Genomic DNA, 24,842 nt, shown 5'->3' on the forward strand with positions numbered 1-24,842 from the left:
TTTGAAATAGTTCTGTGTTTTTTGTTTTTCCTTAGCTTTTAGAATAGGCAAAGCGACCATGTCCAGGTAATATGAGGGAGGGAACTACAGAAGCAGCGTGAGCTCCAAATACAGCATTCAAAGATTATTGGTCCAGCGGTGCATGGGGAAAGAGGAAGGGGAAGACACTTCGAGGTTAGCCATCTTCCTTTGGGGGTGTGTACCAGCCATTTTTGTGTTTTTTTCCATGGATCTGCACCAAGGACTTGTAGAACTGCTGTGCTCTTGTCAGACTGTATTGAGATTTGTTGGCTCCAAACTGCCCTCGTGCTTTTCCCTTCACCAGTGTGGCACTGATCTGCGTGATCACTGACTCTATAGAGTAGGTATTGCTCCAGCCTTGTTTGGTGAGAAATTCCGTGCAGCTGGCGCCCCTGTGCAGAACATACCCTCTGGAGAGGACTGGAAACCAATCCTGACAAATGGTGGGTCAAAGGGAAAGTTATCTTTAAAGGTCAAGTTAAGTAGGATGAAATAGGCTTCTTCTTTCTCTTTGAGGATCTGGAGATCATTGTGCAAAGCGCTGTCCTGTTCAACTGAGGAGTTTGACATTCCAATCATACAGACTGTTATTCATGAATTCATGAATAGTTTCCACTTTTGAAACTCTGATTGGTATATATCCCTGAGCTCCTTCATCAGTCAATCAGTGGCCTGCACCGAGCCAGACATTGCACCATTTAAGTAATTTTGCTTCTGGTTCTTTTTATTTCTCTAGTATGGCCAAGTTTTCTTTTCTTTTCCAATACCATCATCTTCAGACTTCTTGCCCTCAGCTGGTTCTTCTTTCATTTTTATAGTGATCTAGGTCTTCCGTGTTCTCAGACATCTCACATTCGTCTGCTGAAGACACGTCTTCCTGCGGGCACTGCTCTGCTGGCAAGGGCTGATCCAGCATCACCACATCTGGATGCTGAAGGAGGTTATAGAGTTTACACAGGTCGGAAATAATCCTCTTCAGATGCTTCAATAGCAGAATATTATTCCCTTTCTTTCTGTCCACCAGCCTCTCTAAGACAGCAGCTAAGGTCATCAGATTCCACCGACGAGATTGGGGACACAGCAGGTTATAACTCTGTGATATTGCAGTGGATGTGGACGGGATCCCCAGGCACCTACCCCGCGGGGTCAGATGCTGTCCTGGCGGCGCCCCCGCCTCGACCCCTCCGGCCCCAGCCAGCGGGTACTCGCAGCTCGGCTCGTCCAGGCACGCGCTGGAAATGCGGAAGCGCTCGTGGCCGCGGTGGAAGATGCACTCCAGCAGCTTCAGCTCATGCCTCAGGCAGGGCCCCGGCCTGAGCGCTGCCCCCCTGGCCCTCCAGCTGCTCCTGAGTGATTACATTTTGATAATAGTTTGTAATCTTTACCTTTGAAATTCAGTTTGACTGAATATGAAATTTTTGTCACTCGTTTTCTTTCTTTCAATATCTTTGAATATGTTATTTTATTTTCTTTTGGCCTAAAGCTTTGCTGACAAAATAGCTGATGACTGGCTGATTTTCTTTCCCTGTTCTCTTTTTCTGGATGCATGCAATTTTTTTTCTTTTTCTGTACAGTCCAGTAATTTTACTAGACTACGTCTCAGCATTGGTGATTTGGGTCAATTTTCTCAGGTACACAAATTGTCTTTTTTAAATGTTGTTTCAAATCTTAAAAAAGTTATTATTTCAGGAAAGCTTTTGTATAGTTTTTATTATTCAGTTCCCTTGCTCTGTTTTCTTCTATGTATATTGGTTTTCTTTAATGAGCATCTAAATTTATCATTCTTTCAAATCCTTTTTATCTATTCTTTTATTTTTGGTTTAAAATTTTTCCTTCCTTTCATCTTCTTTTTTTTTTTTTTGAGGAATCATGTATTGGTTTATTTGCTTGATTGAGCTTTTAGTTTAGTATTCATTTGTAAACTTGCTTCTTTAATTTTTTGTTCTTTCCTGAATTCTATTACCTAATTTTGAGTTTTTTGATTCTGACCTATGTTGTTCTTTCACATTGTGTATCATTTCCTTGATGTCTTTTTGCTCGATTTGAATAGTAGGTTATAGTTTTTATCTATTTTGTGGTCATATATTTCTGCCATGTTTTCATCATAAAGGGATGTTATTCTCCTAATTCTCCTTTTTCTTTCAATAAACTTGACCTTGTTTCTTTTCTGCTGCTCATTTTTACATGAGAATTTTTTTTTAATTTTAAGAGGCAGGATTTAGACTCCATTTTCCAATTTCATGGCTTTTGCACGCCCTCTTCTGTTGCTTTTGTGTAGCATTGAAAAATGTAGCAGCTTTCTTTCTGAAATATCCTGGCTGTGTTCCCCACCGCCACTTTTATCTAGACTTTCTCTTGCCTTTTTTCTCTATTGTTCCTGTCCTGCTTAGTTTGGGTTCTGTTCACAGCAGTTTCTCCTTAGTGTTGGGCTTTGCCCTGCCATTACATAAAGCGTTAGCTGGTTAGTTTTGAGAGTTCATGGGGCTCAGACTACTCCAGGCTCAGATTGTGGCAGCCCCTTCAGATCTTCAGATTTTACCACAGCCCCTTTTTGAATATGCAAAAGCCCTCTAAGTTTCAGCTACTGTCCTCATATTGGCACTCTGAGCTTTCCAGTGAGTATGGCTATTTGGGGACTCTCTGGTCTGTCACATGCCTCATTGCTTCCCACTGTTTCCTTTTGCATAATTGCTGATATCACATGGGTCTTGTAGTTATTGGTAATTTGTCTACCTCCCTCATATTTTGGGGTTCATGGGGATTATCTTGTTACCCACTTTTTTTGTAGATGTGGGTTTTTTTTAATGGGGCATTGGATTTGGGGAGATTACGGTACTACTCTACCACTACCATCTTCCAAGAATCCTCCTGTCCACTGAATTTTTTTAACTATGAATTTTATTGAGATATATACATATACCATATAATCCATCCAGAGTGTACAATCAATGTCTCACAGTATCATCCCCTAGTTGTGCCATCATCATTACTCCAAAAAGAAAAAGTAGCAAATAGACAAAAAAAAAAAAGACCCAAGACACTCCATATCCTTTATCCCCACCCCCTGCCATTATGTATATTTGTTAGTGTTGGTGAAGGAATACTAAGATATTACCATTAACTAAAGTCAATCACTTGCAATAGGTACTTTCCCCCATACACCACTCTATTACTAACTCACTGTACAAGCTTCGTACATTTCTACTAGTTCATGAAGGAGCTTATTTATATTTGTAGTGTTAAGCATAAACAATGTCCACCACAAGCTTCACTGTGTTATACAATCCCGTATTTTAACCTCTAGCCCTCCTTCTGACTTTAACCTCTAGTTTTCTTTCTGGTGACATACATGCCTGTCCACTGAACTTAAAAAAATTTTTTATTAGAGAAGTTGTGGGTTTACAGAACAATCATGCATAAAATACAGTATTCCCACATACTGCCCCACCACTGACTTTTGCATTGGTGTGGAAATTTTGTTACAATCGATGGTAATACTTTTGTTTGTAATTCTACTATTTTTGATAGTAGTTACATTTGTACAATTCATGAAAGATTATTAAAGTAGTACTGTAATTATTGTCCAGGTTTACATAGGAGTATTTTCCCCCCATTTTTCTGACCTATTTTTCTTATGCATGTCTTTATTTTATTACTCATGTAGCCATACGCTGGATAAAGGGAGTGACTGTCTACAAGGTTTTTATAATCACATGGTCACACAATAAAAGCTATAAAGTTATACAATCATTATTAAAGATCAAGGCTACTGGATTACAGTTCCACAATCTCATATATTTCCTTCTGGCTATTCCAATACAATAGAAATAAAAAAGGAACAATCATATAATGATTCCTAATTTCTCAGTTATACCTCCTCCCTCTCATTTGATCATTCTCTCAATCTTCAGGGATATCTGGGCAGTGACCATTTTAACTTCTTCCTGGAAAGGGGTGTTGACCTTATTGGGTAGAGGAATGAACATGGTTGATGCTCTTGGAGATACTAGTACCTCTGGGTTTCAGTGATTCTCTGGCATTAGGAACAATCTTGAGACTTAAGTTTCTGAAAAAATGAACTTACTAAGTAAAATTTTTACAGAGTCTTAGAAAGAGTCCAGGGAATTCTTTAAAGTTTTCAGTAATACTGGCAGTTTAGGCTTGGCATACTGTGGCAATTTGCAATATCTGGCTAAAGCGTGCATAAGAGTAACCTCCAGAATGACCTTTCAACTGCATCTGAAATCTTGTAGCCACTGAAACTTTATTTTCTTTCATTTCGTTCACCCCTTTTGGTCAAGAAGGCATTCTCAATTCCTCAATGCCAGAGCCAGGTTGATCCCTAGGAGTCATGTCCCGTGTTGCCAGGGAGACTTACACTGCTGAGAGTCTTCTCCCACATAGGGGGTGGGGAAGGGTTGTGTGTTTATGTACAGAGTTGGCCTAGAGGGAGAGGCCAAATCTGAGCAACAAAAGAGGTTCTCTGGAGGTGACTCTTAAGCATAATTATAAATAGGTTTAGCTTCACCATTTCAAAAATAAGTTTCATAAAAGCAAGACCAAGGGATTGGCTTATTAAATTGAGAGTTCCTAAAGTTTGAGAGAACATCAGGAATTCACCAGGTGGAGAAGTTTAAGAGTTCCACATCTTTTCTCCAGTTCCTCAAGGGACTTTGCAAATACTTTTTTATTTGTTGCCTAAGATACTCTGGAATGTATTACGATAACCTATACAGAATAATAAGATCTCATTTCCTATTCTACGTTCAATGTAATTATGCTGTTTAAATAAACTGACCAGACAGGTTAAAAATGAGATAGTGAGCTACAGAAAATTTAAGTTTTGGACAAAATAAGCATCTGTATTAGTTAGGGTACTCTAGAGAAATGGAATCAACAGGAAATATTTGTAAATATAAAGTTTATAAAAGTGTCTCACGAAACCATGGGAACACAAAGTCCAAAATCTGTAGGGCAGGCGTGAAGCCGACGATTCTGCTGGAGGGGCTGGATGAACTGCGCAGGAGAGGCTCGCTGGCTGAAGCAGAAAGAGAGACTGTCTCTTCTGAATCCTCTGTAAAACCTTCCAGTGATTAGATTAAGCATCACTCATTAAAGAAGACACTCCCCTTGACTGACTACAAATGGAATCAGCTTTTGATGTAGCTGACATGATCATGATTTAATTCTATGAAATGTCCTCATAGAAAAAGACAGGCCAGTGCTTGCCCAACCAGACAAAGAGGTACCACCACTTGGCAAAGTTGACACAGGAACCTGACCATGACAGTCCACCCCTTGACAACTTGGCAGCTATACTCATCACCTTAAACCAAACCTAATTTCTAAATAAAAAACAATAAAAGACACATTTTTTTCTCATCTAACAATACTCAACTGTCTTCCGGATAACCGGATACACATTAAATCTCTCCAGAATAAGGTGCAAGTCCTTGGGTAATATTCATTCTTAAACTTGATATCTTACAACTTAAATAGTATAACATGAACAAAACAGTATTACAGTCCTCATTGCTGTAACTGATCATGTGGTCAGAGTTCATATTTATCACTACCTTCTTCCACTACCCATTCCATGTTCCCTTTACCCTCAGCAAGCACTTCAGCTGGCCATGGTTCTTTGCCTGGTGGGGTGACCCAACCCTTCATTCCTGAAGTTTCAGAGCCATTGGTAGCCCTACCTAGATTGGGTTGTTGCAGTTTTCCATTGATTTTAATCACATGGCATAGTAGTACTAAAAGACGCCCTAGGGCATTTCCTATATTCCAGGAAAACTCTTCTTTACCTCCACTGTGTAGTTGTAGTCCTAGTTTCCCCTGATAGTCAGGGTCAATCACCCCAGCCAGTAATGTAATTCACTTCTTGGCTTGTTGATCCAGGGGCATGAGTAGCCCAAAGTCACCAGGTGGCAGTCTTAGATTCCAGTTCAATGGAATCATTGTTGTTTCTCCTGGTGGAAGCACTCCTTCTTTTGGAACGAAAACCTGTAGACCAGCAGAGCTTAGGGTCACAGGGACAGGAAGCAAAAATTTTCCTAGTGGATCACTAGGGGTAACAGTGAATGGTGCCACTCCCATTTCCACCCCTTGGTTCCTGGACCCATGGATCCTGGCTATGGGAGAAACAGCACCATACAGCGGATGCTGATTCAGAGCATTCACAGCTCCCTGGAGAACATTACCCCAGCCTTTCAAGGCACTGCCACCTAGTTCGCACCGAAATTAAATTTTCAAAAGACCATTCCACCCGTTCTGTCAATCCAGCTGCTTCTGGATGATGGGGAACATAGTAAGACCAGAGAATTCCATGAGCATGTACCCATTCCCACACTTCATTTGCTGTGAAGTGTGTTCCCTGATCAGAAGCAATGCTGTGTGGAATACCATGACAATGGATAAGGCATTCTATAAGCCCACAGATGGTAGTTTTGGCAGAAGCATTGCATGCAGGGAAAGCAAACCCATATCCAGAGTATGCATCTATTCCAGTTAGAACAAATTACTGCCCCTTCCATGAAGGGATTGGTCCAACGTAATCAACCTGCCACCATGTAGCCAGCTGGTCACCTCGGGGAATGGTGCCATATCAGGGACTGAGTGTGGGTCGTTGCTGCTGGCAGATTGGGCACTCAGCAGTGGCTTAGCCAGGTGAGCGTTGGTGAGTGGAAGTCCTTGTTGCTGAGCCTATGCTTAACCTCCATCTTTATCACTATGACCACTTTGTTCATGAGCCCACTGGGCAATGACAGGAGTTTCTGGGGAAAGAGGCTGACTGGTATCCACAGAATGGGTCATCTCATCCACTTGATTATTAAAGCCTTCCTCTGCTGAATTCACCCTCTGGTGCGTAGTCACATGGGATACAAATATCTTCATGTTTTTAGCCCACTCAGAAAGGTCTATCCACATACTTCTTCCCCAGACCTCTTTGTCACCAATTTTCCAATTATGGTCTTTCCAAGTCCTTGACCATCCAGCCAAACCACCAGCAGTAGCCCATGAGTCAGTCTGCACTGACTCATGCACCTCTGGCCAGTTTTCCTTCCAAGTAAAATGAACAACCAGGTGCACTACTCAAAGTTCTGCCCACTGGGAGGATTTCCCCTCACCACTGTCTTTCAAGGACACCCCAGAAAGGGGTTGTAGTGCTGCAGCTGTCCACTTTCTGGTGGTACCTGCATATTGTGCTGAAACATTTGTAAACCAGGCCTGAGTTTTCTCTTCCTCAGTCAATTCACTGTAAAAAACTCCCCAGGAGGTCATAGCTCTGGTCTGGGAAAGAGAAGGTAATGTGGCAGGAGTGGAAGTGGCATTTGGGCCACTTCCTCATGTAACTTACTTGTGCCTTCAGGACCTGCTCTAGCCCTATCTTGTATATACCATTTCCATTTTATGATGGAGTGCTGCTGTGCACGCCCAACTTTATGGCTTGGTGGATCAGACAACTCATGATAGGCAACTCAGGTCTCACGGTAATTTGGTGGCCCAAGTTTAAGCGCTTGGTCTCTACTAAGGCCCAGTAGCAGGCCAAAAGCTGTTTCTCAAAAGGAGAGTAGTTATCTGCAGCAGATGGTAAGGCTTTGCTCCAAAATCCTAAGGGTCTGCATTGTGATTCTCCTATAGGGGCCTGCCAAAGGCTCCAGACAGCATCTCTATCTGCCACTGACACTTCCAGCACCACTGGATCTGCTGGATCATATGGTCCAAGTGGCAGAGCAGCTTACAGCAACCTGGACCTGTCGCAGAGCCTCCTCTTGTTCAGATCCCCACTCAAAATTAGCAGCTTTTCTGGTCACTCGATAAATGGGCCTGAGTAGCACACCCAAATGAAAAATATGTTGTCACCAAAATTCAAAGAGATCAACTAGTCATTGTGCCTCTTTTTTTGGTTGTAGGAGGGTCCAGATGCAGTAACCTATCCTTCATCTTAGAAGGGATATCTTGACATGCCCCACACCACTGGACACCTAGAAATTTCACTGAGGTGGAAGGCCCCTGTATTTTTGTTGGATTTATCTCCCATCCTCTGACATGCAAATACTTTACCAGTAAGTCTAGAGTAGTTGCTACTTCTTACTCACTAGATCAAATCAACGTGATACCATCAATATAATGGATCAGTGTGATGTATTGCGGGAGGGAGAAACGATCAAGGTCCCTACAGACAAGATTATGACATAGGGTTTGGAGAGTTAATATATCCCTGAGGTAGGACAGTGAAAAAATATTGCTGTTCTTGCCAGCTGAAAGCAAACTGTTTCTGGTGGTCCCTACTAACAGCTATTGAGAAAAAAAGCATTTTTCCAGATCAATAGCTGCATACCAGGTACCAGGGGATGTATTGATTTGCTTAAGCAATGATACCACATCTTGAATAGCAGCTGCAATTGGAGTTACTACCTGGTTGAGCTTACGATAATCCACTATCATCCTCCATACCCATCTGTTTTCTGCACAGGCCAAATAGGAGAGTTGAATGGGGATGTGGTGGGAACTACCACCCCTGCATCCTTCAAGTCCTTAAAAGTGGCAGCAATCTCTGCAATCCCTCCAGGAATCCAGTATTGCTTCTGATTTACTATTTGGCTAGGTAGGGGCAGTTCTAGTGGCTTCCACTTGGCCTTCCCCACCATAATAGCCCTCACTGCATGAATTGGAGAGCCAATGTGGGGATTCTGCCAGTTATCAGTATGTCTATTCCAATTATGCATTCCAGAACTGGGGAAATACACTGTGAGAGAGACCTGAGCTAAAACTCCACCAATCACCTAATCTCCATAAGCCCCCACCCTGACTGGTGAACCAGAGTGACTTTTGGGTTCCCTGGAATTAATGTCACTTCTGAACCAGTGTCTAATAATTGCCAAAATATCTGATCATTTCCTTTTCCCCAATGCACAGTTGCCCTGGTAAAAGGCCATCGGTCTCCTTGGGGAAAGCTTGGAGGAAGATGAACAGTATAGATTTGTGGCAGTGTGACAAGGCCCTCCTCCAAAGGGACCTGGCCTCCCCTTCATTCGAGGAGCTCTGGGTATGTAAACTCTCAAGTCTGGAAATTGATTAAGTGACTCGGTGTTTTTATAATTTAGGTCAGACTTCTGTGTTTTATCATTTAAGTTAGACTTCTGTTTACTTGACCTAGAATTCTTTTTTTTTTTTTTTTTTTTTTTTTTTTTTTTTTTTTTTTTTTTTTAAAGGAAAGACAGAGAGAAGGAAGGAAGGATAGAAGGAAGGAAGGAAGGAAGAAAGGGAAACATCTTTTAAACATTTTCTTGTTTTATTGTATTCTGTTTCTCCGTTTTTGTTACATGGGCTGGGGCCGGGAATCGAACCGAGGTCCTCCGGCATAGCAGGCAAGCACTTTGCCCGCTGAGCCACCGCGGCCCGCCCGAAGCTACATTTTTTTTTTTTTTTTTTTTTTTTTTTAAAGGAAAGACAGAGAGAAGGAAGGAAGAAAGGGAAACATCTTTAAACATTTTCTTGTTTTATTGTATTTTGTTTTATGGGCTGGGGCCGGGAATCGAACCGAGGTCCTCCGGCATAGCAGGCAAGCACTTTGCCCGCTGAGCCACCGCGGCCCGCCCCAGAATTCTTTTGTTTATACAGCTGAAATAAGAATTTAGTAGACTGCCCATCTATTGTATTTCTAGATACCCCATGATTTATTGGCCAATGCCACAAATCTCTGTAAATCAGATTATTTTGACTCCTGCTTTGAGTTTGCTGTCTATTGTAACAGCCATGTCCACCTTGTCTTTGGTGATTAAGTGCTGCCACCTGGCTTCTGCCAACTCAGGATCTGGTTATCCCCATTGTGTTTAAGGATTCCAGCTCAGTGACAGCAGTTTCCACAGTAATATCTGACCTACAGAGAAGTGCAACCACAGAGCTCTTCAGGGATGATTGTGCTAGTCTCACAAATTTATTTCTCACTGTTCTGGTAAAAGGTGCATCCTCTGGACATTCCTGGGGTGTAAGAGCAGGCTTTGCATGATAAATCCACTCTAAAATTCCAATCTCTCTAAGCCTCTGGATCCCCTCATCTACATTACACCAGGGAAGTTCTGGCATTTCAACCTCAGGTAATGTCAGCCACCTTTTGATCCATGTTTCAGCCAACCATCCAAACAGACTGTTAATGCCTTTTCTAACCCCTTAAGCTATAACATTGAATGCAGAATCTCTGCTTAGTGGGCCCATATCAATAAATTCAGCCTGATTCAGTCTTATATTCCTCCCACCATTATCCCACACCCTTAAAATCCATTAGCCACATATATTCCCCTGATTCCTGTCTATACAAATTGGAAAACCCACACAGTTTTTTTGTAGTATAACATACCTCCTCATGTGTGATACTTTGTACCTCAACTTTAGGAACCTGTTGGGACTTTAGTCTAGTTATAGGTCTAGAAGAAATGAGGGGTGGTGGGGGTGAGTCATGAAAAGAATTAGAAATATCTTCCAAGCCACTTGCTTCAGGGCCTTCATTTGCAGTTTCATCTGGTGAAACAGGATTAATCACTCTAGGGCTAATCCCTTCAGGTGGAGGTTGGGTGACCAACTCCTCAAGGCAGACTGGAGGTGGGGTGGCTATGTCCTCAGGGCAGACTACTACAGGGTTATCTAGAGAAGACTCAGCATGACCTAGGGTTTCAACCTCTCAACTGACGTAATTATCGATCCATATATCACCATCCCATTTTTCCAGGGTCCCACTCCTTTCTAATAAATGTCTTCACTTTAACAGGAGACACCATGCAAGATTGAGATTTCAGTTTATGTTGTAAAGTTGCTACTCTAACAATAAGATTCTGAGCCTGGTTTTCAGAGATCTCAAGTCTACGGCTATAAGAAATAAGATTTTCCTTCAGGACACTCACAGAAACATCTACATCTGTCAGACGGCGCATAAGCTTCTTGTTTGAAGACTTAAGCCCATCCCTTTCACTCATTAATGTATACAGTGTATCTAACCACAAACAGCCAACATCTCTAGACTTCCTGTTTCCACAAAACTCCGTAAAGGTGTAAAAAACATTGCCTCCCAGGGCCTGGCTTTGTACAAGCGAAGCATTAGAATAATCAAATGATGACATTTTGGCTATCTCTTTTACCAACTCACTCCATGGATTGAGAGTGTTCATTCTGATTATGGGAATCAGAGTCCTTAGTACCTTTGGGTCCAGTCAGAGTAAAAAACCATTCATAAAAACCCATTTTTAAGATTCTGTTTCTTAAGAACCACTGTTGATACCAATTTGTATTAGTTAGTGTTCTCTAGGGAAACAAAATCAACAGGAAATATTCATAAATATAAAATTTATAAAAGTGTCTCAATAACCATGGGAAAATAGAGTCCAAAATCTGCAGGGTAGGCTGTGAAGCTGACAATTCCAATGGAGGGTCTGGACGAACTGCACAGGAGAGGCTTGCCAGCCGAAGCAGGAAGAGAACTTGTCTCTTCTGCATCCTCCTTAAAAGGCTTCCAATGATTAGATTAAGCATCACTCATTAAAGAAGACACTCCCCTTGACTGATTACAAATGGAATCAGCTGTGGATGTAGCCAGCATGATCATGATTTAATTCTATGAAAGGTCCTCATAGCAAAAGACAGGCCAGCACTTGCCCAACCAGACAAACAGGTACCACCACCTGGCCAAGTTGACACATGAAGCTGACCATGACAGCATCTCTTTTGGTCTCATGCAGAAGTTGAAGCTTTTAAATACAGACAATATCATCTTTTACCCTGTATTCTGATTTACCTTACTCCTAACCAATTCAGCCTCATTCTTATCTGTAATTGAAGTTTGATTATCTTTTTTAGATTTTTTACCCATTGCTGTATGGAGTAATGCTGTTTTTCAGAGCTGAGTCTCAAGTGTCACACAGATACCCAAAACTCCAGGGAACTACCAGGTTATACACAAAGAGCACAGCATCTCAGAATTTAGAGATAACAGTTAAAACCCAGCAATAGGGCGGGCCACAGTGGCTCAGCGGCAAGAACACTTGCCTGCCATGCCAGAGGACCTGGGTTCGATTCCTGGTGCCTGCCCATGTAAAAAATAAAAAAATTAAAAAATTAAAAAACTCAGCAATAAAGGTGACTGCTGGAAGAGCTTACAATCTAGGAACCTTTACAAAGAGCCTTATAGAACATTCTGTATTCTCTAATCATTAATTGCTTAATCTCTAACCATTTTCTTTCTCCTGATAACCTATGCTCTCCAATTTAGTTCTCAGAGTTTGCTCATTATAGTTAGTTAGTTTATATTATTGAGACCATACAATGTTTGTCCTTTTGTTTCTGGCTTATTTCACTCAACATATTGTCCTCAAGTTTCTTGTCCTTGTTGTATGCTTCACTACTTCATTCCTTTCAGCAGCCACACAATATTCCATCTTATGTATACACCACAGTTCATCCTTCTGCTCATCAGTGGATGCATCTTTGGGCCACCTCTATCCATTGACAATGGTAAATAACACCACCATAGAAACCTGTATGCAAATGTCTATTCCTGTCATTTTCGGTTCTTCTGAGTGGATGCCTAGTAACTGGATTGTAGGATCATATGGTAATCCTATACTTAGCCTCCTCTAGAACCACCACACTGCCCTCAGGGAGCTTGTACCATTCTACTTCCCTACCAATAACGAATAGTTGTATCACTCTTTCCACATCTTCTCCAGCACTTGTATCTTTCTGTTTATTTATTTTTTATCTATATAAACACCTATCTGTTTTATTAAAATGATGTGAAATTATTAAAATTTAAACATTAAAAAGAACAAAATTTAAAAAAATCTTCTTACAACCCACACTTATGAATAAGTTTTGTTAACATTTGATGAACATAATTTCGGATAGTTCTATGCATACATGGATAGATAGATGGATAGACAGATAGAAATAATTCTGTAAATACAGTATAATATTTATAAATATTGCTCATTTTAACAGAGAGAACTGAGCTTAACTCTAAGAAGTTGGTGGACTTGAGATAGATGTTTCTTTATCAGAGATATTAGCCTTAAAGATTAAAATTATGAAAAATATTAAAAGGCTGGTATTTTTATTTTTCTTTTAACTTGTGTCATCTTTTGACATAATCTGACTCCTCACAACAAAGCATAGGGAAATTTGTACATTTACACTGTTTTCACATGCCCTCCTTTCCCTATTTAAAAAATAATATTGTCAAGTACATTGTCAAAGTTTATAACATTCAAATTTTGTAATCAGAATCCCAATAGTTGCATACCTTAGTTTTATATTTAAATCAATTTCTTGTTTGTTGCCAATTCTTTTCTTTTCATTACATAGTTGTGTATTCATTATTATGATCATTTCTTAGAACATTTGCATCAACTCAGAAAAAGAAATAAAAAGAAAACAGAAAAAAAATTCATACATACCATACCCCTTACCCTTCCCTTTCATTGATCACTAGCATTTCAATCTACTAAATTTATTTTAACATTTGTTCCACCATTATTTATTTTTAATCCATATGTTTTACTCATCTGTCCATAATGTAGATAAAAGAAGCACCAGACACAAGGTTTTCACAATCACACACAATCACACAGTCACATTGCAAAAGCTATATCATTATACAATCATCTTCAAGAAACATGGCTGCTGGAACACAGTTCTACATTTTCAGGCAGTTCCCTCCAGCCTCTCCACTACACCTTAGCTAAACAGGTGATATGTATTTAATTTCTGTTTATTTTTGAAAATATCTTATTTTTCTGAATCTGCAGATTTTACTGAGATTTATTCACAGACCATGTATTCTATCTGAAGTATACAATCAGTGACTCACAGTATCCTCACTTAGTTATGCAAACATCATCACACTTAATTTTAAACAATTTTCATGCTTCGAAGAGAAAAATAACTGGTAGACACACACAAAAGCCAAAACACTCCATATTCCTTACCTGCCCCCCCCCCCCCAATTATTTAACCTTGGTATTGGTGTGGTACACTTGTTACTATTGATTAAAGAATATAAAGGTATTACTATTAAATAGAGCCCATAGCATGCAATAGGTAATTTTTCCCATATATCACTTGTTCTAGTTTGCCAGCTGCTGGAATGCAGCACACCAGAGATGGATTGGCTTTTAATAAAGGGGGATTTATTTAGTTAAAAATGTATAGTTCTTCAGAGGAAAGGCAGCTAACTTTCAACTGAGGTTCTTTCTCACACGGGAAGGGACAGGGTGATCTCTGCGGGCCTTCTTTCCAGGCCTCTTGGTTCCAACAACTTCCCCAGGGTGATTTCTTTCTGCATCTCCAAAGGCCTGGGCTGAGCTGTGAGTGCTGAGATGAAGTATGCTGAGCTGCTTGGGTTGTGCTATATTGAGCTTTCTCATTTAAGCACCAGCCAATTAAATCAAACATCATTCATTGCAGCAGGCATGGCTCCTAGCCGACTGCAGTTGTAATCAGCAACAGATGAGCTTCACATGCCATTGGCTCATGTTCACTGCAATAGAACTAGGCACCTTCACCTGGCCAAGTTGACACCTGAACCTAACTACCACACCATTCTATTATTAACACTATACAAGTGTCATATATTTGTATTAGATCATGCAAGAAACTATTTGTATTGTTAGTGTTAATTGGTGACATACATGACTATTTTATTTTTGGCCTGGGCAGTCTCTGGGAATTGAACCCAGGTCTCTGGCATGGCAGGCAAAAATTCTGCCACTGAGCCACTGTTGCACTGCCCCATGACTGTTTTTAGTGCAATTTTTTATTGATATACTGTAAGTTCACATACCATATAATCATCCAAAGAGTACAATCAGTGGTTCACAGTATCATATAGCTGTGCATTCATCATCACAATTGATTTTTGAACATTTTCATTACCCCCCAAGATAGAGAGAAAAGAAATAAAAATAAAAGTAAAAAAGAGCACCCAAAGCATCCCATAACACCAGTAGCCACTATTATTCATCTATTTTTTGCCTTTATTTTCTCACTTATCTGTCCATACACTGGATAAAGGAAGTGTTAGTCACAAGGTTTTCACAATCTCACAGTCACACCTTAAGAGCTATATAGTTAATCAATCATCTTCAAGAATAAAGGTTATTGGATTATAGTTCAAGTTTCAGATATTTCCCTCTAGCTACTCCAATACACCAAAACCCAAAAAGGAATATTTATATACTGCGTAAGAATAACTTCCAGAATGACCTCTTGACTCCATTTGAAATCTCTCAGCCAATTAAACCTTATTTTGTTTCATTTCTCTTCCCCCTTTTGGTCAAGAAGGCTTTCTCAATCCCAAAATGCCAGGGCTAGGCTCATCCCTGAGAGTCATGATCCACATTGCCAGGGAGATTTACCCCCCTGGTAGTTAGGATCCAAGTAGGAGGGAGGACTGTGAGTTCACCTGTGGAGTTGGCTTAGAGAGAGAGGGCACATCACAATAATAAAAGAGGTTCTATGGGGGTGACTCTTATGGTGAATCATAAGTAGGCTTAGCCTCTCCTTTGCAAGAGTAAGTTTCAAAAGGACAAGTCCCAAGATTGAGGGACTGGACCATCAAATTGATAGTCCCGAATGAATGTGAGAGTATCTGGTTTTCCCCAGGTGGGGAAGCTTAATATTTCCACCTTTTCCCCCAGACCCTCAGGGGAACTCTGCAAATACTTTTAAAAAATTTTTATTGATATATATTATATATTTACATACCATGTAATCACCCAAAGTGTACAAGTCACAAGGTTTTCACAATATCACCATATAACTGTGCGTTCATCATGATGATCGACTTTTTTTTCTTTTTGTGAAAAATAGCCTATATACAAAGAAGCAATAAATTGCAAAGCACATCACAACAATTAGTTGTAGAATAGATTTCAGAGTTTGGTATGGGTTATGATTCCACCATTTTAGGTTCTTACTTCTAGCTGCTCTAAGATACTGGAAACTAAAAGAAATATCAGTATAATTATTCAGCAATCATACTCGATTGTTAAACCCTGCCTTCTCTGTATAACTCCACCATCGCCTTTGATCTTTCTCCCACTCTTTAGGGGTATTTGTGCTATGCCAATTTTAACTTTTTCATGTTGGAAGGGGCTGCTGATAATATGGGACAGAGGGATGGAACTAGTTGATGTTCTTGAAAGGCTAGCCCCTCTGCATTTCAGGACTTATCTGGTCTGGGGACACATCTGAATGTTGTATGTTTCTGGAAAAATACTCTAGTGCATGGAAACTTTGTAGAATCTTATATAGCACCCTTATGATTGGCAGAAGTGATTTTTGTTGGAGTTTGGCAAGTTATGGCAGGTAGTAATGTCTAACAAGCTTGTGTAAGAGTGACCTCTAGAGTAACCTCTCAACTCTATTTGAACTCTCTTAGCTACTGATACCTTATTTGTTACACTTCTCTTTCCCCTTTTGGTCAGGACAGCATTGTTAATCCCACAGTGCCAGGACTAGACTCATCCCTTGGAGTCATCTCCCACACCACCAGGGAGACTTTCATCCCTGGACATCATGTCCCACATAGTGGGGAGGGCAATGTTTTCACTTGCAGAGTTCTTTAGCCCATTTTAAAATTGATATGCTTGTCTTTTTGTTGTTGAGTTGTAGGATCTCTTTATATATTCTGGAGATTAAACCTTATCTGATATGTGGTTTCCAAATATTGTCTCTCATTGCATAGGCTGCCTTTTTACTTTACTGACAAAGTTCTTTGTGCACAAGTGTTTAATTTTGAGGAGTTCTCATTTATCTATTTCTTTTTACATTGGCCATGCCTTGGGTGCAAGACCTATGGAACTACCTCCTATCACGAGATCTTTAAGATACTTCCCTACATTTTCTTCTACAATTTTTATGGTCTTTGGTAGTTAGGTTCAGGTGCCAACTTGGCCATGTGAAGGTGTCTAGGTCTACTGCTGTGGACATGAGCCAATGGTACATGAACCTCATCTGCCACTGATTGCATCTGCAGTCAGCTAGGAGGCACACTTGTTGCAATGAATGATGTTTGATTTAATTGGCTGGATGTTTAAATGAGAGAGCTCAATGTAGCACAGCTCCAGCAGCTCAGCATACCTCATCTCAGCACTCACAGCTCAGCCCAGGCCTTTGGAGATGCAGAAAGAAATCACCCCGGGGAAAGTTCTTGGAACCCAGAGTCCTGGAGAAAAGGCCCACAGAGATCACCCTGTCCCTTCTCGAGTGAGAAAGAACCTCAGTTGAAAGTTAACTGCCTTTCCTCTGAAGAACTATACATTTTTTAACCAAATAAATCCCCTTTTATTAAAAGCCAATCCATCTCTGGTGTGTTGCATTCTGGCAGCTTTGGCAGACTAAAACATGGCCTTAGCTCTGACATTTAGCTCCCTGATCCATTTTTTAGTTAATTTTTGTATGTGGGCTCTCTTTTGGATATGGATATTCAGTTTTCCAAGCACCAGTTATTATTTTTAAAATATTTTTATTGATAAAACAACATAAAGACATACAAACATACTTAACATGTGAATATTCCATACATGGTGTACAATCAATGGCTCACAATATCATCACATATTTGTGAATTCATCACCCTGATCATTTTTTGAACATTTGTTTCTCTGCAGAAAAAGAAATTAAAAAGGGAAAAAAACCTCATATATATCATACCCACTCACCCCTCCCTCTCATTGACTACTAGTATTTCCATCTGCCCAATTTATTTTCTGCTTTGTTCTATTATTTGTTTTCTTTTTATCTATATTTTTTACTCATTTGTCCATTCCCTAGTTAAAAGGAGCACCAGACACATGGTTTTCACAATCACACAGTCACATTGTAAGAGCTATATCATTATACAATCATTTTCAAGAAACAAGGCTACTGGAACACTTCCTTCCAGCCACTCCAATACATCATAAACATAAACCTGATGCCAGGTCCTGTCTCATCCAGGAATTTCTGTTCCACGTTGCCAGGGTGGTTTACACCCTGGGAGTCATGTCTACATAGAGGGGGAGGGTAGTGAGTTGGCTTACCATATTGGCTAAGAGAGAGAGAGGCCACATCTGAGCAACAAAAGAGGTTCTCTGGGGGTGACTCTTAGGCCTAATTTTAAGTAGGCTTAGCCTATCCTTTCAGGAATAAGTTTCATAGGAGCGACCCCCAACATTGAAGGCTCAGTCTATTGATTTAGTTGTCCCCACTGCTCAATCACCATTTATTGAAGCAGCTGCTTTATCCCAGTTGGGTTGACCTGACCATCTTATCAAAAATCAATTGTCCATAGATGAGAGAGTCTATTTTTGAACAATCAATTATATTCCATTGGTCAGTATATCTATCTTTATGTTAGTACCATGCTATTTTGAGCTCTGTAGCTTTGTAATATGCTTTAAAGTCAAGTAATGTGAGAACTCACACTTCATTTTTCTTTCTCAGGTAATTTTTAGTTATTCTGGGCCCCCTGTCCTTCCAAATAAGTTTAGGTATTGGTTTTTCTATTTCTTCAAATAAATTGTTGGAGTTTTAATTGGTATTGCATTAAATCTATGAATCAATTTGCGTAGAATTGACATCTTAACTATATTTAGTCTTCCAATCAATGAACACAGTATGTCCTTGTTTTAGTCTGCAAGCTGCTGGAATGTGATATATCAGAACTGGAACAGCCTTTAAAGAGGAAATTTAATAAGTTACAAATGTACAGTTTTAAGGAAGTGGAAGTGTCCAAATTAAAGCATCAACAATAGGTTACCTTCACTCAAGAAAGGCCAATGGGTCTGAAACACCTCTGTCAGCTGGGACATCATATGGCTGGCATCTGCTGGTCCCTTGTTTCTGGGCTCTGTTGCTTTCAGTTTCTGGTCCTGTGGGAGTTCCTCACTTGGCTTCTCTAAGGCTGGCCTTCAACTTTTGGCTTCCCTTGGCTCTCTCCAGGTTCTGGCTTGCTTAGCATCTCATGGTAACATCTGCTGGGGCCCAAGGATCTCCAAACATTAGTTTCTCTGTTCTCCAAGTGTTGATATCTGTGTCAGCTCTCTTTCAGTCAGCTATGTCATTTCTTTCTCTGTTGGCTCTGTCGTTTCTGTCTTTTCTGATTCTCTCCAAAATGTTTCCTCTTTTAAAGGATTCCAGTAAATTAATCAAGACTCACCTGGAAAGGGTGGAGTCATATCTCCATCTAACCAAAAAGTCACACCCACAGTTGGGTGTGTCACATCTCCATGGAGATAATTTGATCAAAAGTTTCCACCTAAAATATTGAATCAGGATTAAAAGAAATGGCTGCCTCCACAAGACTGAATCAGAATTAAAACATGGCTTTTCTGGGGTACATAATACTTTCAAACTGGAATAGTCTTCCTATCTATTTAGGCCTCCTTTGATTTCTTTTAGCAACTATTGTAGTTTTCTGTGTATAGATCTTTCATGGCCTTGGTTAAATTTATTCATATTTGATATGGGAGGTTGTATTGCAAATGGAATTTTTTCTTGATTTCCTCCTCACATCGCTCATTACTAGTGTATAGAAACTATGATGAGTTGGGGGTGTTGAGATTGTACCCTGCCACTTTGCTGTACTCATTTATTAATTCTAGTAGCTTTGCTGTAGATTTTTTTAGGATTTCCAACATAGAGTATCACATCTGCAAACAGTGAAAGTTTTACTTCTTCCTTTTCAATTTGGATGCGTTTTATATAATATTCTTGCCTAATTGTTCCAGCTAGAACTTTCAGCACAATGTTGAATAACAATGGTGACAGTGGGCATCCTTGTCTTGTTCCTGATCTTAGAGGGAAATCTTTCAGTCTTTCCCTTTGAGTATGATGTTAGCTATGGGTTTTTCATACATTCCCTTCATCAGGTTGAGGATATTTCCTTCTATTCCTATCCTTTGAAGTGTTTTCATCAAGAAAAGATGTTGAATTTTGTCAGATGTTTTTCTGCATCAATCGAGATGGTCATGTGGTTTTTCTGCTTTGATTTGTTGATATAGTGTATTACAGTAATTGATTTTCTTATGTTGAACCAGGCTTGCATACCTAGAATAAATTCCACTTGGTTACAGTATATAATTATTTTAATGTGCTGCTGGATTCGATTTGTGAGTATTTTGCTAAGGATTTTTGCATCTATATTCATTAAGATATTGGTCTATAATTTTCTTTTCTTGTAATATCTTTGTGTGGTTTTGGTATTAGGGTGCTGTTGGCTTCATAATATTAGGTAATTTTCTTCCTGTTCAATTTTTTGAAAGAAAAGGTTTGAGCAGGATTGGTACTAATTCCTACTTGAATGCTTGGTAGAATTCATGTGTGAAGCCATCTGGACTTGGGCTTTTCTTTTGGGGGAGCTTCTTGATGACTGATTCAATCTTTTTACTTGTGAGTGATTTGTTCAGCTTATCTGTTTCTTCTCGAGTCAATGTTGGTTGCTCATGCTTTTCTAGGAGGTTGCCCATTTAATCTAGGTTGTCTAGTTCATTAGCATATTGTTGCTTATAGTATCTTCCATTATCTGATTTATTTCTGTGGGGTCGGTAGTTATGTCCCCTCTCCCATTTCTGATTTTATTTATTTGCATCTTCTCTCTCTTTTTCTTTTGTCAGCCAAGCTAATGGGCAATCAATTTTATTCATTTTCCGAAAGAACCACCTTCTGATTTTGTTGATTCTATTGTTTTCACATTCTCTGTTTTATTTATTTCTGCTCCAATATTTGTTATTTCTTTTCTTCTGTTTGCTTTAGGGTTAGTTTGCTGTTTTTTCTCTAGTTCTTCCAGATGAGAAGTTAAATCCTCAATTTTTGCTCTTTCTTCTTTTTTAATAGAGGCAGTACATTTCCCCATCAGCACCACTTTTGCTGCATCCCATAAGTTGTGACACGTTGTGTTTTTATTTTCATTTGCTCAAGATATTTACTGATTTCTCTTTTAATTTCTTTATTAACGCCCTGGTTGTTTAAGAATATGTTGTTTAGCCTCCATATCTTTGTGAATTTTTGCCCCCTTGCCTGTTATTGATTTTCCACTTCATTCCATTATGATTTGAAAAAGTGTTTTGTATAATTTGAATCTTTTAAAATGTATTGAGACTTGCTTTTGACCCAAAATATGGTCTAGCCTAGAGAATGATTCATGAGCCCTTGACAAAAATATTTATCCAGCTGTTGTTGGGTGTAATATTCTGTAAACGTCTGTTAAGACTAGTTCATTTATTGTACTATTCAAAATCTCTGTTTCTTTATTGATCATCTGCCTATATGTTTTATCCATTGATGAGAGAAGGGTACTGAAGTCTCCAACTATTACTGTAGAGGTGTCAACTTCTCCCTCCAGTGTTGACAGTGTATGCTTCATGTATTATAGAGCACTCTGGCTGGGTGAATAAGTATTTATGATTGTTATGTCTTTTTACTTTTAATTTTTTCTTATGGTATACAATTAAACTGACCATATTTTTATGTCTTCTTGAGGAATTGTTCCTTTTATTAATGCACAGTCTTCTTCTTCATCTCTTTTGTTTTACATTTGAAGTCTAATTGGTCAGATATTGTTGTATCTACCCCCACTCTCTTCTGGTAGTTATTTGTGTGAAATATCTTTTTCCAACCTTTCACTTTCAACCTATTTTTGTCCTTGAGTCTAAAGTGAGTCTCTTGTAGACAGCATATAGATGGATCCTGTTTTTTAATCCATTCTGCTAGTCTATGTCTTTTGATTGGGGAGTTTAATCAATGAACATTTAATGTTATTACTGTAAAGGCAGTACTTTCTTCTACCATTTTACCTCTTGGATTTTATGTGTCATATCTTATTTTTTCCACTTTTTACCCTTAGTAATAGCCTTCATTTGTGCACTCTTCTCCAGACTTCTCTTTCTTGTATTTTCCTATCTGCCTGTAGTGCTCCTTTTAGTACTTCTTGTAGAGCATACCTATTATCACAAACTCTCTCAGTGGCTGTTTGTCTGAAAATATTTTAAACCCACCCTCCTTTTTGAAGAACAGTTTTGCTGTGTATAAAATTCATAGTTGGCAGCTTTCCTCTTTCAGTATCTTAAATATGTCATACCACTGCATTCTCTCCTCCATGGTTTCTGCTAAAAAATCCACACATAGTATTATCAAGCATCCCTTGTATGGATCTCTTTTCTCTTGTTGCTTTCAGAATTCTCTCTTTGTCTTTGACATTTGACAATCTGATCAGTAAGTGTTTTGTAGTAGATCTGTTTGGATTTTGGGGTACACTGCACTTCTTGGATCTGTAATTTTATGTCTTTCTTAAGAGATCGGAAATTTTCAGTGATTATTTCTTTTTTATGCGTTTTTCTTCTCTTCTCTTTCTGGGACACCCATAACATGTACGTTTGTGTGCTTCATGTTGTCATTTAATTCCCTGAGACTCTGCTCATACTTTTCCATTCTTTTCCCTACCCGTTCTTTCCTGTGTAGGAATTCAGATGTCTTGTCCTCTAGTTCAGTAGTCCTTTCTTCCTCCTCTTCTAATCTGCTGTTGTAAGTTTTCACTGTGTTTTTCATCTTTTCTATTGTGCCTGTCATTCCCATATATTCTACCATTTGTTTTTTCAAGCTTTTGAGCTCTTCTTTATGTTCACCCAATGTTTTATTTATAGCCTTCATATCTTTTGCCATATTTTTCCTAAACTCATTGATTTGATATTTGACTTGATTTGCCATGTTTGTTTGAACATTAATTAGTTGTTTCAAGTCCTGTATCTCATTTGAAGTATTAGTTTGTTCTTTTGACTGGGCAATATCTTCATTTTTCCTAGTGTGACTTGTAATTTGTTTGTATTTCAGCATCTGATTTCCTTGATTAGATTATTCTGGAGGTCATTTTCACCCTTTTATCTAGGGTTTTCTTGTTGGTTGGGTTTGCTCTCTATCTGTTCTTTGGCTTCTAGCACAGCTTCTGTTTTACTATTCAGAATTTTTCAGCTCTTGTTTTTCCTGTTCTTGCCCTGCTTAGGAATTTTTTTTGAGGAGGAGGAGGATTTCTCTAGCTCTGATTGACCCTGATCAGATTTTCCCAGGTGACAGGACCAGGAGGAGGGTGTAATCAATAATCAATATCAATTTTCCCTGAGGATGAGACCCAGTAGGTTGTCAGAGATTCCTGTGAAGCCTCTAAACTCTGTGCTTTTCCTATACTTCCTAGCAGGTGGTGCTTGTCAGCCTGCAGCTCTCCACCCATTTAAAGTGGTGCAGTGTCTTTAATTCTTCACAGACCCTATGCCTGCCACGTGTGTGGTTGAGATAGAGGATGAGGGAGAAGTCTGGCTAAGGATTAGTCCCTGTGCTCTGAATCCTCTGACTGAGGGCTGCCACTTGAGCTGGGTGCTAGCCCCCATTTTCTTGGGGGAGGATAAGTCCTTTAGGCAATTATCTCCTTCACTTGATTGGTTACTTTGTCTCTCAGAGCTATCTCTTTTTTTTAAGACCAAGAAACTAGAACTTTAATAAGATTAATTTGGAACTTTTGAACCTGAAAAGCTGGAAACAAAAAAGAATTTGCTCTCCCAAATTAATCTCTAGATGAGAATACTTTGTTGCTGCAAAGTATACAGTGCTAGATAAAAGGGCTGCTTTGCCCATGTCTCTCAGAACTATCTTAACTCTACCTTTGCTTGGGTCAGGGCTAACAATTGAAAACGTTTGAGACTTTCTCTAATGAACTACTTAGAATACTTTTAAAAAGAAGAAAAAAGAAATCCCCTTTCAAAGCCTGTCCTCAGACCCCAAGAGTAACCTGGAGAGAACCAAAGTTGGTAGCAAGCTCTATCTGCCCCTTTCTTGTGGGACACACATTTTCCAGTATTCTGAGCTTAGTCTACACCAAAAGTCTTGGGTTTTTGTTTGTTTGTTTGTCAGTCGAATCACTTCTTTGCTGGGTGTGGCCTCAAGATTCTTTTCCTGACTGCTCTCAGTTTATCTGTGTTTGGAGCTTGTGTTCAACAGTCCAAATTTGTTCATTTAAACTGCAATTGGAGAATTAAGATGAGAGTGCCAAGATGGCAGCTTAGCGAAGTGTGAGATTTAGTTCATCCTCCAGAATAGCTACTAAATAGGAACAATACAGAACAACTGCTGGGGCCATGTCAGTGACCGGACACACAGTGTACCCAAGTCTGGAACAGTTGGACTGGCTGTGAGCACCCCCAGAACCATGAGTTCCCCAAGTCACAGGGGCTGGTGCTCCTCCCCCACAGGTTACTCCCCAGAGGGGAAAGGAAACGGAATTTACCAGCAGCAGGGGCTGAACACAACTAAGTTCCAATTGTGGAATTAATTAACAAATTCTGACTACTAAAAATAGGCCTACAGCTCAGTTGAACCGGGTCAAAGCGGAGGTTGCTGATTTTTGCCCTGGCACTGAGGGGGCAGGGCTGATGGAAAAAGAAAAAAGAAAAAAAAGAAACAGGTTTTTTTGGATCAGATAGCACATAGTACTTGAAACAGTCTGGGCCCTGAAGGAAAGGAGGGGGCACATAGGATCTGAAGGTACACAAAGCAACATACCAACTTATGCTCTAGATTGGCAAACCTGAGCAATGGGGGTCCTGCTCTGAGAAGTATTTTTCTCTTTCTTTTTGTGGCTCTGTTTCTACAAAGGCTAAACTGCCTTTAGATACAGTGTCAGGGCTTCTCAGGCCCTAACCGCCCCAGGCATAGGCAGAAACAAGCTTGTTGGAGAGCATGTCTGGAGTCTGTGCCTACCCCAGGAGAAGGGTGGGGCCCAGCCCAAGTGGATTCCCTCCCTC

General features: G+C 39.7%; 1 pseudogene; it reads right to left on the minus strand.

The window, feature by feature from the left end:
• Window positions 1-175: 175 nt before the first annotated feature.
• LOC143671971 (ubiquitin-conjugating enzyme E2 Q1 pseudogene) overlaps window positions 176-24,842 on the minus strand; it is a 50,384-nt pseudogene continuing 25,717 nt past the window's right edge.

This window comes from Tamandua tetradactyla, chromosome X (assembly GCF_023851605.1).
Source record: "Tamandua tetradactyla isolate mTamTet1 chromosome X, mTamTet1.pri, whole genome shotgun sequence".
NCBI lineage: Eukaryota > Metazoa > Chordata > Mammalia > Pilosa > Myrmecophagidae > Tamandua > Tamandua tetradactyla.